General features: G+C 42.0%; 1 protein-coding gene across 11 annotated transcripts in view; it reads left to right on the top strand.

The window, feature by feature from the left end:
• The window catches only part of ZNF644 (zinc finger protein 644), a 76,768-nt gene that overhangs the window by 15,417 nt on the left and 41,678 nt on the right, over positions 1-19,673 (top strand). For 3 of the 11 annotated variants that reach the window (XM_035332595.1, XM_035332598.1, XM_035332589.1), the window contains exon 1: positions 10,061-10,206. The exons of 2 other annotated variants lie outside the window; for them this stretch is intronic. The gene's annotated coding sequence lies outside the window, so the exon portion shown is untranslated. Of the gene's footprint in view, positions 1-656; positions 750-9,879; positions 9,980-10,059; positions 10,207-10,397; positions 10,557-19,673 lie in introns of those variants that run through there. 6 more of the 11 variants (XM_035332590.1, XM_035332592.1, XM_035332596.1 and 3 more) reach the window with 6 other exon arrangements.

The raw sequence follows: 19,673 nt of genomic DNA, 5'->3' as shown, positions 1-19,673 counted from the left end.
CACTGCAGAGTCTGTTTCTGAAGCATAGGTAAGGCCTGAGTGGATTGTCCGAGAATTTACTGACATGCCACAGAGGTGCTGGCTATCCCAGGGAAGGTGAAGCAGAGGTAGGGATATGGTCTTCAGGCTGCGCTTATCCCTTCTCAGTTACAGACTCAGCAAGCTCATGTGGCATGTCCTCAAATATGTCAGATGCTGCCTGCATGCAAAGACTGGACTAGGCAAACCAAGTACGCCTAGTGATTGTTTGAGCAGGAGCCCTGCTCTCCCAGCCAGCAAGCTGGGCTTGGTTCACCGTTTCCCTATCCAGAACTACCTCTTCTCATGCCCTTCCCCATACCTGTGACTGCCCTCAGCATCAGTGCTGGGCTGAGGAGAAATACAAGAAAATACTCAGCGTTCCTGCAGCTGCTCACTTTGAAGTGACCTCCTTGCTGGCCCAGAAGGTACTGGTGATGTGTGTATAGGGTCAAACGTGATTTCAGTGAGGGCAGCCTGTGGCAGTGCAGGCATGCTCTTGATGTGTGAGGGAGCAGCCCCTGAGGCATTCTTGGTGCTATCACTAATTGTGGGGGCTATTTTACACTACATGGTATCTCAATGCTGACTATCTTTGTGTTGGTGCAGGGGACTTACTTCTCTCCCTACCTTTGTAGGGCCTCCTACTCTCTTGCCCAGCATTCCCCAGCCTCAGGAATGGCAGCTCTTCATAATGGGTTGCTGCAGTGAGACCAGAAGGGTGGTGATCTGTGAGGGTTTTTATTTTTATTTTTTATTTATATATAAAGGTAGGGAATGTGTAGGTTTGGGTTGTATGTGGTGGAAATCTGATAATGTCATGTGAGTACTCAAATGGCCTTACATGGAAGTCTGCTAACATTGTGGGGCAGATGTGCCTCATTTGCTGTGCCATGCAGATGTGACAAAGAGCTGAAGCCATGTCATGGTATGTAGGGGTGGCCCCTGTGTTGCTGCCTTGATTCCCATCTCCTCTGCATTCAAGGGCTCTTTAACTGGCTGTTCTGCCCAAGCTGTACTTACAGCAACCCTTTTCAGCAGGAGGAACATAAAAGTTCCTGAGCTTCCAACAAGACTCAAAGAAAGAAAATTCCGATTTTCCTAGGTGCCTGGGCTTAGAAATGGTGGTTCTGTGTGCTGGAGGTTCACCGCCATTTCCAGCCCTTCCCTCTTGCTAGCATCTGGGATCAGCCTCCTGAACTTCTGTGGAGCACCATAGTCATCTGTTGGTGGGCCCTAAGCAACAAAAGCAGTCCGTCCTCTCAGATGGTGTTTACAGCCTGCTGGAGAACTGCTTGATCAGTGCAAACTTTGTTAGGCATTACTAGTTTTCCTCAGCCTACCACATGAAACTCCTGAAAGGACAGGCAGTCGTAATTCCCCAAAACCCTTGCTGGCCACAACTGCCCACTGTGCTGTCCTGCTGCAGCCTGGGAGTGCTGTGTGCTGCAGGCTACTGCTTGCCTTCCTCAGGCCTGAGAGTTGAATTCAGTCAGCTCCTGCTGGCCAGTATCTAAGACTAAAATGAGCAGTCAATATGATCTCAATCTCTTTATAAGGCATGAGATAAACTGCAAGGTGAATGATGGAAGTGATCATATACAATTCATGCTTAGTGAGTACCCCTTGTCTTAAATTAATCCTAATAAACACTGTTTGCCCCAGCATGTGCCATTTTAATAATAACTGTGAAAAGCTGTGTGTACTGTCACAAATGTGATGACACCATCCTCTTTTAGAATGTGTAATTGGTAGAATGTGACAAAGACATGGTTATCGCTTACTCATAAATGGGATACTTTTAAAATACTCTCACTCTTACACTGATTGGGTGAAATGACCTGCTGATTAAGATGTCTACATGAAATTTTAAATCACTATTACCTCATTGGCTCTTGTAATGATTCAAAATTAGATTCTCTCGAGTAGAGCAAGTAAAAACAATTCTGTTTTAAAGCAGAATATGAACATCGTTACCCAAAGCTGATGGTATATTTGAATAATCATTCACATATAACTTCTTATGGAGGAATTTTAATATGCTTTCAGAGATTTTAATTGTAATATGATTTCAGAGATTCCTGAGAACATTCAGACATAGCTTCTTTTGCTGCAATTCCCCAAATGTTCCATTATTAAAATAGTCAGTAGTTCTACTGACTGGGCTGCTGTTACAGGTAGCACATTTTCACTCTACGAATTGTCTGCATGCTCTAACTTAAAATACACTTCCAAAGCTTTACCTGAACTCATTTCCACACTGACCTTCGAACACATAATTGGAATCCAAAGCCACGTAATGTGAAACTGGGACAAATTTTAAAAGTGAACATGACTGTTCCTCTAAGTTTCTTCATTCTTTTGTTTGAGAAACCTCTACTCAGGTTGCATTCCAAGATACCAAAATAACTATTTTACAGTTATTTTAAATACGTATTTATCCAGTATTTAAATTTTAAATACTGGATGAACAAGAGAGAAGCAAAAGTTTTAATATAGCTTTGATCATTGCACTGAAGATACTTTCTGGCAGATGAGTGGTAAAAGATGTAGCCAAGCTGAGAAACTAGGAGATGCTTCTCCTTTCTTTGAATAGCGAGGGACTGGCAGGGAGATTGGAAAGAAAAAAGTTCCTGGGTAATAAATCTCTCATAGTAATAACCCTAGGTTTTAACTCACTCTTTTCTTTTTTTGACATTAATTTTATTCTATAAGAGGAGACTTTATATTGCAGTAGTCAAAATGAGATATGAGATATACAAACCTACCATGCTATATACTGATTCTGTGCAACCACAAAATCTGATAAATAATTTTTCAAAATTGGATGTTAACTCTAAGCCTGTCAGAAACTATCACAGTTTCATGTATTTTTCCCTCCTTTTCAAGATTCAATTACAAAGATGTCTGTTTTCATGCCCTGAAGATATATACTTACCTATAGAGTACACTATACTCTAAAAAAGCTTTTGTAGTTTTTTAAGCTTTATCTCTGATGTTAGAAAACTCAGCTATATTCATAATTGTCTTGATCAAAACCAAACTCCCTACAGTTAAGAAACAAACAGAAGGTATGGTATATCAAACAGACTTTCTGCTGCTGTGATCTTATCTAAAGACAAAATAAGCTCATCGGTACTTTCACATTAATAGTAATAAAGTGCTTTTTTGTTTCTTTACTTCTTTAAATATTGTTGTTATATCTTCCCATGCACAAACCTCTGGAGCTCTATAAACAGATGATAACAAAGATTGATGTGAATGTTTGTGTCAAGCATAAGGACAAGAGGGTGTATGTCCATCTGACTTAATGCAAGAATTCACAATTACTATGCAGGAGCTGCGGGGCAGGACAATAGGAAACTGTGGGGAAAAGAAGACGGTTTGAAGTCCTGCCTGGTATGTAGTGACACCCTGGCAATGCGAACCACAACTGAGAGATCCTGTTTTTTTCATTTTTCAACATAGAGCACTTGCCTCTAAAGGCTACATTTTCCGATAAAAATGTCTTCACTTGGACTGTTGTCCTTACTTCAGTCTGGCCAGGTGACCTTGAAGTACGGAAATGGTGGGGGTTGGCTGCAAAAACTTTTAGCCCCTTGTGTGGGTGTTGAAATAGTGATCAGCTGAGGGAAGTGGCTTTCCCTGTGTGGTGCTATCTGAGTCCCTCACTGGGATGTGTAGAAGTCACAAAAACAAATTCGGAGATGGAGCATAGCTAAAAGGGTCATTGTTACTAACTCCCCACATTAAAATTGCTCAGGACTCCAGTATTTGTCCTAGTCATGGCTGTGACCCTAATGCCAGTCCCAGAGGTGGGTGTAAGGAGAGGTGGGACGTGACACAGCTGGAAGACCAGAACATGGCACCCTACAGGCCTGGTGCAATGTCCTTCTCATAGGCAATTCTTTGCCAGCATAGGGTGGTCATGTCAAATATCACGGATGAGGCTGGTAGTGGTAGGAGATGAACTCTAATGCCCCTTCCTCTGCAGGGGTATGTTAAGGTTACTGGTGTGACAATTGAGAGAGAGAACTTGAAATTACTCTGTCTTCTCTGTGGGCTATTTCAGGACTATAATGTGAACTGAATCATCAGACTGGGTTAAGTAGAACTATGATAATTTATACCTATTATATCCAGCTCCTTTCCATCATCTGCTGAAGGCCAGTTTACTGCTGCAGCTTTCTTCCTCTCTCACTAAATTATAATTCATCAGCAGACTCAGGAAGAAATTTGTTAAAGTTTTGTTGCTCATAGCATATTTTCTTATTTTAATACTTCCTGTGCATGATGCAAATGGCAACCCTCCAAGGCAATACATTGTTGTTTTTAAGGTCAGTGCTATAATATATGGTGTTATTTTCCTGCTCTAATCTGCCTTCTTGTGATCTTTGAATTCTATGAGACTTGAGCTCAGTAACTCAGACATGAGAAAAGAGGTGTCAGCTCCTCCTGAAGGGAACAAAGATGTAGGATTAACTAACTCATTTTTAATGCGGGATGGATTAGAATAATGCAAGATAAAAGCAAATAAGCATAAAAACCATGGTTAATTTGGTCTGTTGATAATTACTCTAGGATTTGCTAATTAATAATGTTTATTATGGTGGTACCTGAGGATCAGAGAAGAATGGAGCCTTGTGTGCCAGGCAGACAGTGTAGTCCCAGCAGCTGCTCCTCTAATCAGTGGCAGATGACAATAACACTTCTTACTGGTGAGACTGAAAACAGGAGGCAACTGTGGGAGGCTGGATATGTAACTGGTGTCCTTGTGACAGAAGCTGTTTTGTAATTGCTGGAGCAGTCTTAGCCAATGTTATTTTTCCTCTTTCAATTTTTACAGTGTTGAGGTAAATCAAACTGCTCTAATTAATTCTGCTCTTCAAAATTTCAAAGTTCTTCAAAATTTCAGTAGAAATATGCTAATTACTCTGTAAAAACAACAAGTATATTGAGTTCCTAAATTTGTTGATATTGGTGAAATGGTATCATAAGAAAGGCCAAGAAATTGGAAACATATCTGTAGGATGAAAAGAAAAACTCTGTGGTAAGGTGAGCAATAACACAGATTTTTCACATGATGTTTCTGGGGGCTTGTTTTTGTGATTCTAAGGGTCTACAAATGATGACAAGAAAAAGTTTATAAGTAGAGGTAGCATGCTATTTTAAAACATCCATCATCCACCTTAGCTAAAGAAAAAAAAAAGCATTAGGTCTCAACTACTCCAAAACTTTTCTTCTTTTTCACTTCATAGAAGTGAATGCTATAGTAGTGAATTTAATAAAAGATGCTACTTTTTCCTATAAACCAAATTTTTGTCTGAAATTCTGACATCAAGGATCATTCCCATTTTGGAATGTTACAGAAGACAAAATTTTCTACTAAAGGTGACAGTATGAAGATGAGATAGAAGTAGAAATGGAGAGGGGAAATGGATGGGATTAATGCAATGTATCCATTACATAAGTGCATTGCTATTTGCAGATCACACAGGCTTAAATTGTTCTACATCTCAAAACTATGTAATCTAGTATTTTCTCTGATTTTGTTTTTGTTCATATGTACAGGATAACCACAGTATTTAGGTATTTAAAGAAATGTGTCAACTGAAAATGAAATTTTCAGAGTGATGGATATAGTGGCTGTATTTCCATGGTGAAGCTTTTTACCTTTTTGCATAGAGTTAATGAAGTGCTTGGGGTCCCAGGGAATAAAAGGTGCTATATAAATGTAAGAAATTATCATTAAAAAGTTTTTCCCTCCAGGCATTTGGGATTTTGCTGTGTGTGTTGCAAGGAGGCATTTACGATCTTCTTTCATTCAAAATGCTTCAGCTTAGACCTACTCCAACTCTCCCTCTGTAGTATCATCTACAAAAATGTTTATATGAGAAAACAGTTTCCAAATTGGTTTCAATTAATCATATTTTGCTGCTAACATGAAAGAGCCTGCTTTGGTATAAGCTTTATAAACTCATTTTGAAGACCAAGCAGAACTAGGTAGCAACCTTTTCTCAAGAGGTTTTCAGTTGCTGTTTTAACCATTATTAGGCCTTGTCTGCAACGGTGCAGGAATAATACAGGTTCACAGACAGAATTCATGGAAAGAAAAAGCCAACTGTGCAGTATGGGTCTGAATTTTCAAGAGTCATATCTTATGATCCCTTATTTGTTGTGCACATTCTTTCATTGATCTTGGAGTGCCTCAATTGAGCATTTTTCTATCATCCAAAATTAGACTGATTTTTTTTTTTTTCGTATTTGTATATATTTCTCAACTTGTTTTAACCCATGCAACATTTAAGATAATCTACCATTTTTCACATATTATAAGTGTAGGTGTCAAAGCTAGCATAATCAGAAATCACAACAAAGGTTGTGACATGACTGGACGTAGCCCTAATCATTTTAGCACACTGCCATTTTGATGAAATGTTGCAGTTATGGCCTCCATGAATTCACACTGAATCTGTATCCACAAGTATTTTTATAGAGTTCAGTCCTGTTTATAGAATAAGGAATTTTAGGTCAAGTAGTAAGTTGAGGTACTAAATACAATGCTAAATATCTTTAAGCTCTTAATAAAATTGTGAGATTGAGTGGAAGTAGAATTGAAGTTCAGCTTTCCTTATGCTATCAGTTTTACTTGTTATAGTAAAACACTGCATCTTCTTCTATATGATAATACTTTCATAGAATTTGGTATTTTCCTTCAATTATTTGTCACAGAATTGAAGGAGGAATTGCTACTGCTTAAAAATTATCTGTTAGGGGACAAAATATAAGTAAGTGTGATTACCTTAAAATAATTGGTATTAAAAATATATGTATGATAAAAATATATTTAGCATGAAATAGAGAGGTAGTATTAATATTTGCTTTTCCATGTTTTTGCTTGCATTTTTGTTAGCATGGAGAACATACTTATAGAATATCCCGAGTTGGTAGGGACCCATAAGGATCATCAAGTCCAACTCCTGGCACCACATAGGTCTACCCAAAAATTTAGACCATGTGACTAAACTTGTGTGAGATAATAATGTTTCTTTTGTTTAAGAGCAGTGGAAAACCATACATACTTGCTCCAAAATATCAGAACTTGATTTTATAAATGTATCTCTTCAGAAAACAAGCTTAATTCTCAGAAGAGTAACATTAGCACTCATTAGGGGACTAAGTGCTTCAGGGTATAGTTAATGAAATTCATAGCCTTTTGCCTGTGGGCTATCAGTTTAAATTCAGTTGAACTCAGTGGAGATTAAAAATCATCCTGTTTAATGGCCTTTTAGTCATCTCTAATGAGTTGAGTTTGGTAGGTCTCAGTCCCATAATATAAACCATTCACGCTGCATTCTAACTGGCAAGCTCCGGAGAAACCCCAAAGTTTAATGGATTCTGGGGAAAGATTCATGTTACCATGAAAAAAAAAAAAAGAAAAAAAGAAGAAAACAAAGACAAAAGCCTTAATTCACACTAGTTACATGAGTGCAAAAAAAAAACACAACACATTATTTGTAAATGTGGGACTTGTAGTGTTATATAAAGTTTGTAAATCAGCAAATTAGCTGAGCATGTGACATGTGTTGCCACACAGCTATACAGAATTCAGTATGACAAAGACTCCCAAAGGGGATATCTATACCTGTGCATAAGATCACATCAACACATTAAATTTTAAATGTCTTTGGGATTTCTATCAGAGAAAAAAAAAAAAAAAGGGGGATCAGAACAGATTCCTGGATAGTAATTGCAGTTATGGAAAATGATGCTGGAAAAAAAGTTTCACTGTCTAGTGTGTCTCCATTACTTCACAGCAGAGTCCAATGTTTCTGATCTTTTAACTCAGCCTTAAAAAATGGGAACGAAGTTTTCAGAACCCTCCAGAGAATATATAGCAGTTTTATTTATTCATACCATAGTAAAACTTTTCCTAATGTCTAACCTAAATTTCTTTCAGTACAGTTTGAAACTGCTACTTTTTGTCTTCTCCTGGGTGGATTTAGTGAACAATGTATTTTTCTTCCTATGATCCTCTCTCCTCTAGACTAGAAAATCATAATCATTCCTGTTTTCAGTTAGTGTCACATCTTTTGAAATTCCTGTTTTGTTGTTGTTGTTTGTTTATTTCCTGGACTCTCTTCTATTGGTCTATTTTAAAAGACACATTATTCTTGAAAGGCAAAGCCCTAATACTGAACACAGTATTCCAGGCAAGGCTTTACCAGTGTTAAATATGAGGATAAATTCTTTGTACATCCTAGATATGACAGTTCTGTTTACACATCTCTCTGTACTGCGGCTTTTTTCACAAGCGTGACATTGTTGATGCATGTTCAGTTTGTGATCTACTGTGATCCCCAGCCCCTGTTCTTAAGACCTGGTATTTATCTGTTCCTAGTCTTGTAATTGTGCAGTTATCTTCCTACTTAAATGTAGAAATTGGCACGTGCATTTATTAAATTGCACCCTATTTCTGCAACCAGTTTTTCAAGAACACTTTGAATTCTATTTTTGCCCTGCCCTGCTCTTCCAGCTGCCCCAGTTTGGTATTGCCGGCAAATTCAATCAATGTAAACTGTGCCCCATCATTCATGTAATCAGAGGCTTGGTACCAGACCCAGGACATATCCAGGCCTAAGGAATCACATTTGCTATATTCTGCTATTTTTCAAAGTAAAGCATTGCTGCTTGCTTTTTGAGTAGTTTTGCACCACTGCAGTCATTTCATTCTGCTTGTATTTCTTTTGCTTGCTCAGTTATTGAGTTCTCTGAGACAGCATCAAAAGCCTTCAGTCAAGCCAGAACAGCCCTACTGCTACTCCTACCCAAGGTCCATTAGGCTGTCATCGCATGGAATGTTTGGCTTGGTATGATTTTCTTGACAAATCTATGTTGGCTGTAACTTATCACTTCATTAGCTACCATATACTTAAAGACGTGTGATTATTTGCTTCAGTACTTTTCTGAGAATGGAGGCTGGAATGATTGACAGTTCCTGGCTCTACCTATGCTCCCCTTTGAATTATATGTGCTATGTGTTTCCTTTTCCTCTTCTGAAGTCTTCATGAGCTCTCAGCAACAGCCGCTCACACCTCTGAAGTTGCCTTACCTCCTCACTCTAGTGTGAAATCCTTTGGGCCTAGCAAATCTGCAGGAAAAGTCTAATTTATCAATTTATCAAAGCAGCCCCAAATTCACCAATTTATTTGTCTCGCTTGAAGCCCTGCCCTTTTGAGTCAGGGTTTGCCAGCAGAACCATCAATCTGAATGAAAATTAGCACCAAATGCTGCTTTCTCAGGGTCCTGTCCTACCTGTTCCCTCGGGAAGGACTGACCACCCTTGTGGCTGTCCTCTCCACTCACACTGCTGCTTTGCTAGGGTTTCATGCTCCTGCCTCACACTGCCCTGTCACATCTTTTGCCAGCCGCTGCTCGCTGCAGGACTCTGCCTCCTTTGTGCGGCTCCTTCAGCGTTTGACCTAGTTTTCCACTTTCTGTGGGAAAAGCACACGCTTCGACCTTCCGAGCCCGCTGGCAAGCCTGGCGAAGGTGAGGGGCGGCCGCGCCGGGGCAGGAGGCACTCCACCTTTCGGGAAGGGCTCTTTTAGGGCACATTTCTTTCACGCTTGCGGGGGCAGTCCCAAAGTGCCCTCACAGCGCTGCCGGCAGCGACCCCGCGGGGCCAACGCGCGCGGCGCTAACGGGCGCTCACGTGCCGCCAGCGGGAACCGGCGCTCGTCCCCTCGCGCCTCCCGCCCGGCGGCGGGAGGGGGCTGGGCAGCGTCGACGCGGGAACGCCGCACGCATGCGCGCTGCGCCCCTCCACCCTCGGGACGCGTGTGCGGCTCGGTGGGTGCGTGTGTGTGTACGGGGGGGGGAGGTCAGGAAGCTTGCGCGATGACGTCATGACGGCGCGCGCAGGACGTAACCCCGGTGTGACGCACAGCCCGGCGAGCCCGTGAGTTCCCGTTAGGCTTTCTTTTTAAATGCCTTCCCCGCCCCCCCCCCCCTTCCCTCCCCTCAGCCCCCGGCCGGCAGGGGAAGGGGGGTGCGGGCCGAGCGGGGCCGAGCGCCCTAGCGGCGGGCGGCTGTCGGTCGGCGGGCAGCTCTCTCCTCCGTCCTGCCGCAGCGGGAACATGGCGGCCGCCTCTGACGTGCTGCGGCGCCGCCGCCGCCCGCGACGCGGTGAGTGAGGGGCCGGGGAAGCGGTGCGGGGAGAGGCGGGCGGGGTGGGGGCGGCCGCCGTGCTCCCCCCCGGTCCCTCCGCTTCCACGGGCGCCGAGCCCCCCGCCCCGAGCCGTCCGTCCGGTGGGCGGCCTCCCCGGTGCCCCGGACACAAAGGGCTGCGCCGGGAGGGACCCACTCGGTCACATGAAGCGGCGCAGCCAGTGAGCGCGGAGCGGGGGGGGGGGGGGGGCGGCGCAGCCGCCGCCATTGCCAGGCGCGGAGGAGCGGGGCAGCCCCGGGCCGCCTCGGCGGGGCGAGGGGACGGCAGCCGGGGCCCGGCCGCCTGCAGTGAGCGCCGCGGGGACCAGGTAACCGCAGCCGGGCCGGCCGCTCGCAGCCCGGCCGGGGCAGGAAGCCGCTGCCGACTCGGCGGGGCCCGGGGTCACCCTGGGGGGCTCCGCCCGGCTTGGGACCGAGCGGCGCGGCTGGGGCGCTCCGGGCCGCCTGGGTGCCGCTGTCCTCGGCCGGCCCCTTCCCTGCCTCCTCGGCACGGAGCAGGGCGGCCTCGGAGCCGCTCGGCATCGCTACAAAGGGCTGGGGGCTGCCGGCACGACGCTTAGCCCCGGGTACCGCTCCTGGGGCACGGCTGCGGCGGAAAAGTTCACGGCACCGGCAGCCGGGTCTTGTGGCTGGGCTGCCGTCTGCTTCGGGGGCCGGCGGACCTCGCAAAGTTTGTGTTATGTCAGGTGGTGGTGATCAGCGTCGGCTTGACCAGTGTGTTTTCTTACCTGTGATCTGCCAAGTTTTCTTCCTTCCTTTATGTGCAGCCTTTAGTCTGTTGGAAGTGGGTAACGTGGGCTCTAAACTGACATGGAGGCAATGAAATGCAAGTATGGCCTATCAAAATAGGCTTCCATCCGTGCTGTACAACTCTGGCCCGTTAAGCAAGATCTCATTTGCAGTGATATTCTGATCTCCCCCTCCTTTCTGGAACATAATTTAATTATGAAGATTGTGTCATGGAACTTTGCTTTGAGACACATATGGGGAATGAATGTGCACCAGATTTTAGAGGAAGAAGCCATTTCGTGCTGTATAGATTAATGAATTAACACATGGGACAAACACTCCAAGAGGCTGATAAGCATCTCTGGAATTCCACCACAGAATTTTACCTTTTACTGAGAAGTTTGCACAATACATTTTCTTTATAAAAGTCGCAAAATAATGTTTCATTCAAATTATAAAACAAGTCTTTAATGGAAGAATTTTCACATGTAAGAGGTACTTTGGAGTTTTGACAGCTTGATGTGGTTCTTCTATTTAAAAATCTTCACTACCTGACTTGTGTAAGGCAGATGATTTGAGGGCAGAATAAATGAACTGATTAGACAATGTGAAATAGGTCCTGAAAAGCTTTTAGTGGGTCACTTTGATGCAGAGAAAATACTGTGATTTCCTTGTGGGAGAGGAGTTTAAGTGGAGTGCATGGAAGAGCACAGTGTGACAATCCTATTACATTGGCTTATAATCAAAGCTGATGTTGCAAACCTGTCTAATATAACTGCAGAGGGATGTGCTGCAGAGTTACACATGAATTATAACCAGAGTAGAGAAAGCCTTCAAAATAGTATCTTCCAACATCTAGAAGTTCTGCAGGGAAAAGGAGTTGGGGGGGGAAGTTGATTTCACAGTAATTGTCACCAACAAAACTTTTCTTGTTTATAGAGAGATATTTTTTTTTCCTTTGATCTGTATGGTGTTTTGTCATATTCAAAATGATCCTTCGTTATATCATTTAACAAATTCAGGGCAAAGGTGTATTACTTTAGCATTTTTTTTCTGAAATCCGGAATCTATTCTATAATGAGTAGCACTTGAAGGTATATGCCCAGGAAAATGGGTATGAAAGTTTACTAGTGAATGCTAAAAGAGATTACTATAGTCTTGAAATCTCTCAATGGGTGACCTGGCTGGTAAGAAGAAAAGGCACTGATAACTTGAAGCATCCTTGTGAGGTTAGTTATTTAGAGCAACGATTGAAGTAGGAGCATCAGCAATTGAATAAACAGGATGTTAAACAATAGCAGCAATGCCTTCCACTTTAAAATAACAGTGAAGGCTGAATTTCAATATGGACACTTGGTTGTTGGTGGAATTTCTGCTGGAAGCAATAGTTTGTGCCCATGCTTGCATGTATTAGCAGAACCTACAAATGCACAAACTTTTTCATTCAAGCCTTTTGAATGCACTTCTGGAGAAAATAACTGAAAAGAGAATACAGTTCTTTGTAATAGTAAAGTACATGCGTGCTCACACACACCTATTAACTTGGAAGACTTTCATATATATATATATATATATTTTTACCAGCTTGCAAAAGATCTCAGAACTTAAAATTGGAAAAAGGCAGAGTAGTTGTGCCACTTTCTTTGCTGTTCCCCCTGAGGTTGGTTTGAATGAAAGTCCTTTGAGCAGCTGCTGACAGGCCTTGTAGATTTGGCTAGTTGGGACCATCACTTTTTTGTTACGTTTTTATAGCTTAAAACAACTTTTTGTCTTCAACAAAGTGCAAGTGATGCGGTTGTTAGAGGACTACCTGTTAAGATGTGTTTTTTTTTTTATTGTATCATTTCAGTGCCAAATGCACTACTCTGATGATATAGTTATTTTAAGCCAAATTGAACTGGTTCCCTCTGTGCTCTACATTTTGATATTCTGTACTGTGTATTAAGAGACTGGGGAAAAGATGACTTAATAAAATTGTTATATATGAACAAGATTGCACTCAATTAAATTGACTTTTAAACTGGTTTATATTGGCAGAGCCTCCAAAGTATGATTCCTTCACCTGAAATTAGTGTTCACACAACTTCATTGTGTGAAGAAATTACTGATAAAATAAATCCAAACAAGTCTTTCTTTTCTGAAAATACTTATCCTTGAGCACTCTAAATATAAGCAGGTTTTTGATACTGAGGTGTTTTTCCTTGCTGCTTTGTTGAATGTAGATGTAAACTTGATACAGCTGCTGGGAAAAGATTTAAAGTTACCCAAGGAAATCGTGAATGTTGGTCATTCTGGTTCATATGCATAAAGATAACAGTGGGCTGTCTGGATTAAGGGAATCCCCCACAGTTTGTGCCATCCTGAAAAAGACATAATTTTTATGCTTAATTAAAAACAAGAAAATAGCTTTTTATGCCTGTATACAGTATGTCCTCTAAATCTAAACTTGTGTCAGCTAATAGAGAATTCACACAAGCAGTGATGGTGTAAGAATCATGGACATGTTGTTCACCAAGCTGCAGAAAGGGCTTCTTTTTGATGTGTGAGGATGTGAAATAGTTGCAGTGATTTCCCTCATTACTGAAATCACCGAAACGAAGCCAAATGCAATAATAATGTTAGACAACATGCAATTTGATGCTCAAATCACAGCTGTCTGTCAAGAAAGACCATATAATGAGTTTACATGTTTTTTTTTGTTTTAACTGAAAGAGCGCGATAGTCACAGGATTGCTCATGTTACCTAGTGTGCGATGTAATGAGTATTTAATCTTGGTATAAAGTCTACTCTTAATTATATTGTATTTACTCATAAATGGTGTTGGTTCATTGAAGGAGAGCAAGCTTTTTAAAATCTAAAAGTAAGCAAATAACCCAAATAAAAGTGAGTATCTCATTGTTGTGCTGCATTTCTGCCACTGTTAACTGTACACAGCAGCTGTTAGGTTGATGAACTGTTGCAGCAATGCCCTTATGCTGCCAATGAGGTTAAAGGGGGGGGGGGAGGGGAACAGTGGCTTAACAGTGAGTATGCATTTTTTGGGTGCATTTTGTTATGCTAAATATTAACTGGCCATTTCTTGGCTGATTTGGTAACACAGAAAGCTCTCCCTCCAATTGATGCACTTATGGTGATGTTGATAGGGGAACTGCTGTTCTTACTGTGACTCAGCCCAGCTATTGGAAAAGGTAAATCTCTAGTTGGCATGCATTGATTGGTACTGAGTGCTTCATCTTACATGTAACTGACTAGTTGAAGGATGGCAGGTTATTTAGAAATTTAGTATTTCTTGAAACTTAATCCAAAGGATGCAAAGTCTGTGCTCAAATTGGAACAAAGGTCAGGTTGCTAGGTTTAGGAATATTGTAGTAGTTAATGTGCAGTAACTTCAGTATGCTTGACGTTGCAAGTTAGGGATGTACCATACTTACAGAAACTTTGGATTTAAGGGCCTACTGGTTTTTGAGTGAAAACTAAAAAAAAAAAAAAAAAAGTTGCAGTCTGGTATTTGCCATCAGATTTTTTTTTATATATAAAGGGTTATTTTATGAGTATTTGGAGGTTGGTTTTGTTTTGTTGTTTTTGTTTTTTGCCTGCCTTAAATGTTACAGTCTTCACAAAGCAGCTGTAAGGGGGAAAGGATGCGTCCTTGGAAACAGGATGAAAGGAATTAAAGGTGCTGTATTGATTTGTCCTCTTGCAGCTGAAGACTGAAACTGTGATCATTGCAGCTCTCCTGTTCCCTAGGCTGGCTGCTAGCTCTGCCTTGGGAGAGTGCTTCCCACAAGCAAGTGGTAGAACACAAGCAAAGCAAGATGCACATTACAGTTCTCGTATAGTTTACAACCTTTTACTTTTACATGACCTTTTTTAGCTTGAGTGAAAAGTGCAGAAGTTTTTAAGATGTGATCAGATCATTGTAATGTTGAAGAGTAGTAACAATCTGTCCTACCTGCTCCTTCACTGAGTAATATTTGGCACACTGGTAGCATGAGTTGTGCTTTATCTCACCTACCTTCCTAGGTCGGCTTCCTGATGGGGACAGCGCTGGGCTTTCTGATTGAGGTTTCCCTCCAGCAAAGGCCTGCAGAGGAGTTCGGGGGGCTGCTTTTGGAAAACTCTTACTGATGGCTGCTTGTAAAGCATGGCACTTGTGAAACCGCTGTGCTGCTGCTTGTAGGAAGTGGTGGGCGGGTGTCTGGTTGTTGTCTGGCTGCATTCGCTGGGGTGCTAGGTGCTGGTGGTTGTGCTTGGTTTTGGCTGGTTTTGGTTTTGCTGCTCTTCCTAGAGCATTCTGGTTCATGGGTTGCTTTTTTTTTTTTTTTCAACTTTTTTTTTTTTCTTCAGGAGTGGCAGGCCTCTGAGTATATCTGCTGTTTGCTTCTGATTCTGCTCAGCTTTTCTAGGAGCATTACTGATTTGAAGTAATTCTTGGCTTTCGATTTTTGCAAAAGCACTTAATGGTAGACCCTAAAATTAGATTCCCAACCACCAAAAAGTGATTGTGGGTTATTGAAGAGTTTATTGTATTTATGTTTATTTTGTTTGCCAAGAAACTATGTTTTTCTGCATGATCTTAGGGAACCTAAGACTAGATTCTGTGCTCCAAAAGCTTTTTATTTTGTTGCTATAAGCTGACTTGATATTAGAAACTATATTTTCAATGGAGGACAGCCTTTGCTTGAGAAGTTCTGATACAAATAACCTTGTTTCTTCACACAGAAGTGCTGGGCTTTGTTTTAATGCGGTAGTTGTTATGAGTGTATCTTCTGTGATAAAGTTGGGATTGTTTGTGCTATCGCAGTGAGTGGGAAGTGACAGTTTCGCAGCTGCCTTCGCTCAGTTCTCTCCCATGGCGAAGTGGGTACTTCATCCTTTTCAGCTTAGTTCCTGGCGCCTTTATTATTATTATTATTGGATCTATATGCAGAATTTAAAAATGCCAGTAGGCATCAGTGACATCACTTTATCTTTTCTGTTCTTGAGCAACATTTTAAAAACTGAGAACCTGTTGCATCTAGTGAAAGCAACTGCAGTGCATAAAAATGATGATGATGGTTAAAACTCTGAACCTGCTGGAAAAACAGTTTTTCGTCTTCTGTGAAGTTCAAAACAAAGTAGCAATTAGTGCCCCCTACTCAGGTACTTATTCCATCTGCTGGGTGGATGAGGGAAAGGCTGTGGATGTGGTCTACCTTGACTTCAGCAAGGCTTTTGACACCGTTTCCCACAGCATTCTCCTCAAGAAACTGGCTGCTCTTGGCTTGGACTGGCGCACGCTTCGTTGGGTTAGAAACTGGCTGGATAGCCGGGCCCAAAGAGTCGTGGTAAATGGAGTCAAATCCAGTTGGAGGCCGGTCACTAGTGGCGTTCCCCAGGGCTCGGTGCTGGGGCCGGTCCTCTTCAATATCTTCATTGATGATCTGGATGAGGGCATTGAGTGCACCCTCAGTAAGTTTGCAGATGACACCAAGTTAGGTGAGTGTGTCGATCTGCTCGAGGGTAGGAAGGCTCTGCAGGAGGATCTGGAGAGGCTGGACCGATGGGCCGAGGTCAACTGCATGAAGTTCAACAAGGCCAAGTGCCGGGTCCTGCACCTGGGGCACAACAACCCCAAGCAGAGCTACAGGCTGGGAGATGAGTGGTTGGAGAGCTGCCAGGCAGAGAAGGACCTGGGAGTGATGGTTGATAGTTGGCTGAATATGAGCCAGCAGTGTGCTCAGGTGGCCAAGAGGGCCAACAGCATCCTGGCCTGTATAAGAAACAGTGTGGCCAGCAGGGCCAGGGAGGTGATCGTCCCCCTGTACTCGGCTCTGGTGAGGCCGCACCTCGAGTACTGCGTTCAGTTTTGGGCCCCTCGCTACAAGAAGGACATGGAGGTGCTCGAGCGAGTCCAGAGAAGGGCTACGAAGCTGGTGAAGGGTCTGGAGAACAAGTCTTACGAGGAGCGGCTGAGGGAGCTGGGCTTGTTCAGCCTGGAGAAAAGGAGGCTCAGGGGTGACCTTATGGCACTCTACAGGTACCTGAAGGGAGGCTGTAGCGAGGTGGGGGTTGGTCTGTTCTCCCATGTGCCTGGTGACAGGACAAGGGGGAATGGGCTTAAGTTGCGCCAGGGGAGTTTTAGGTTGGATGTTAGGAAGAACTTCTTTACCGAAAGGGTTGTTAGACACTGGAACGGGCTGCCCAGGGAAGTGGTGGAGTCACCATCCCTGGAGGTCTTTAAAAGACATTTAGATGTAGAGCTTAGGGATCTGGTTTAGTGGAGGACTGTTAGTGTTAGGTCAGAGGTTGTACTTGATGATCTTGAGGTCTCTTCCAACCTAGAAATTCTGTGATTCTGTGATTATTAACTAAGAAAAAAATATGTTGTGGAAATTTTCTTCTGGGGGAAAAGGTGAGAGGGAGGATAAGTTGGGGGGCATGTGATACTAGTGAATTAACCTCAGTTAGATGTGAAGGAAAAACTTGGAGGCTTTGGAGCAATTATAGAATTGGAGGCAGGAGAGTTTGCTTCTCATATGCAAGCCGAAATGCTGGTGAAGCTGAGGTGGAAAGGTTGCTTGTGTGGTACATGAAACAAAGACTGTAGAGACAGTGTGTTGTGTATTCTTTCTATATCTTTGCATTGGAGAAACCTCAGAAGGTTTGTTTTGTCTGACTTGTTAACTTCTAAGTGCTTTGGGATAGTGATTGTCATTTTCTGTGTCCTTATAAAGCCTTGAGTGTATTGGACAGCAGTGACACGTATTATGATGGGAAATGGTAGGTTTGTTGATGAGTGGCTTTAGCAGAGATTCTCACAGACATCTTTTGTTAGCTTTTTAAGATAGGGTACATCACAAGTATTCAGTGCCATGTTCCTGTAAATTATGAGTACCTGTTCCCAAACACCCTAGGTGGCAAGACTTACTGGTTAAGTTTACGGCGATTCTCACTGCTATTCGTGTGGCAGAAAGTGCTGGAGGATTAGCAAGGTCCATCTCCTTTCCTGGTGTGTATAAGGACTGGAGAGGAAGAGGAACAGCTTGCCCAGAAAAAAAAAAAAAAAAGTTTGCCAGGCCTACCACTCTACTTTGAAAGACTGCTACTGCTTTTTACCATTGTACCAGTCAAGTGCGTTAACAGGGATTACTTACTTCTGCACAAGGAAAAGAACCAAAAATAGAAGTGATGCTTTGGAGAAACCACTTGAGTTACTATATAAGTAAAATATCATTCAATTTCCAAAAATACCATACACATACAGCAATAATTATTTTTTAGAAATGTCTAAAATACAAAGAGCTCTCCTATTTTGATCCTGTAGATAAAAAACAAATGATTGCAGCCTTCTTGAAAGAGGTCATCTTTCAACACAGATGGTTCTTTAAATGTTGGACAGGGTAGTAGGAATTGAGAGTTGTAGTTCCCCTTTTGTTTTCTGTATCTCTTATCTTGATTGAGGATTCCGTAAGGTTTGTTTGACTTGAGATGGGTGGGTTTGGGAGTTTAATTATTTAAAAACTTTTGAATTTGGCTTATGTTTTTGAGTCTACTGAAGTTGTAGCAGAGGTGATCAGAGAAGAAGATATGCAAGAGGTAGTATAGCGAGTTTTTGTGTCAAAAATAATTCAGGTGTTAATTATTTTGTAATCGTTGCAGAAGTTGTATGTGTTCCTTTGCCTATCTATACAAATCTTTTCACATAGAGATGAACAATTTTAATCTTATTTTATTACTTTTGAATGTAAGAGTGCAGTGTTGCAGAAGAAGATACGAAGTTCTAAATTAAGGCTATGTCTAGGGTAATTTATTGGTTTTTAGGAAAATGGAGAAGACATCCAGGTTCTGTGGTCTCTTCAGAAATCCAGAAGTACGCACTAAGGAATTAGAGGGATGGATTTATGTCTGCATGCCAAGTACTGCAGTACCCCAGCTGAAAATTTCTTAATACCATTTTGTAGTGTTAATAGGGAGTTGTTCTTTTGTCTGCTAAGACATTTAGAGAAAAGTTTTTTTGTTAAATTCCTATGACATGATCATTTTGATGTTTAGGATGTTGGGCTCTTTTAAAAGAAATTCAGTTTAATGTATTTCAAATTGGCTTGGCCTTAGATCCATCTAGAAAGCCTGTCCTGAAGAATGCTGGTGCCTAGTTCTTTTCAAGGGATGAGAAAATAACAAGGGAGGAGAAGTGATCCCTTGTGTTGTGTTTTCTATGATCTTAAAACAAATCTTCTTCCAACTTCCAAATTACTATTAATGCTATGGCCCAGTGTGATTTTATTCAAAATAATCTGCCTGTGACTTCATTTTCATTCCTCCAAACAGTTTTATCTTAACTTTTTCCTGCTGAAAATGGCTTTCCAGAAAATGACTTTCCAAAGGAAAGTGTAGTTTCCACCATGCTTAAGGTTGTCCTTTTTCTCAATGTTTTCTATCACTATTGATTCATTTGCATTTCTTTCTGATCGTAAAGGAGATTTTGGCATTCAGAAATGAAAATCAAAGAGGTATGACGTTAATCAACAGCTTATTTGTGAGAATGCATAAGTGTTTAAATGCAACCATGAAGTTTAACCTTTTGTTACCAATACTTTTTAATTCAGAATTCACACTCTGTCCTTAATAGGGTAACTCAACTCATTTAAAAAAAAAAAAAAAAAAAAAGATAAAAAGAAAAAAAATCCTTCCCTTTCTTTAGTCTTGTTTTCAG

The sequence above is a fragment of the Oxyura jamaicensis genome, chromosome 8 (assembly GCF_011077185.1).
Source record: "Oxyura jamaicensis isolate SHBP4307 breed ruddy duck chromosome 8, BPBGC_Ojam_1.0, whole genome shotgun sequence".
In the NCBI taxonomy this organism is placed as follows: Eukaryota; Metazoa; Chordata; class Aves; order Anseriformes; family Anatidae; genus Oxyura; species Oxyura jamaicensis.
This window is presented reverse-complemented; position numbering and strand designations above follow the sequence as displayed.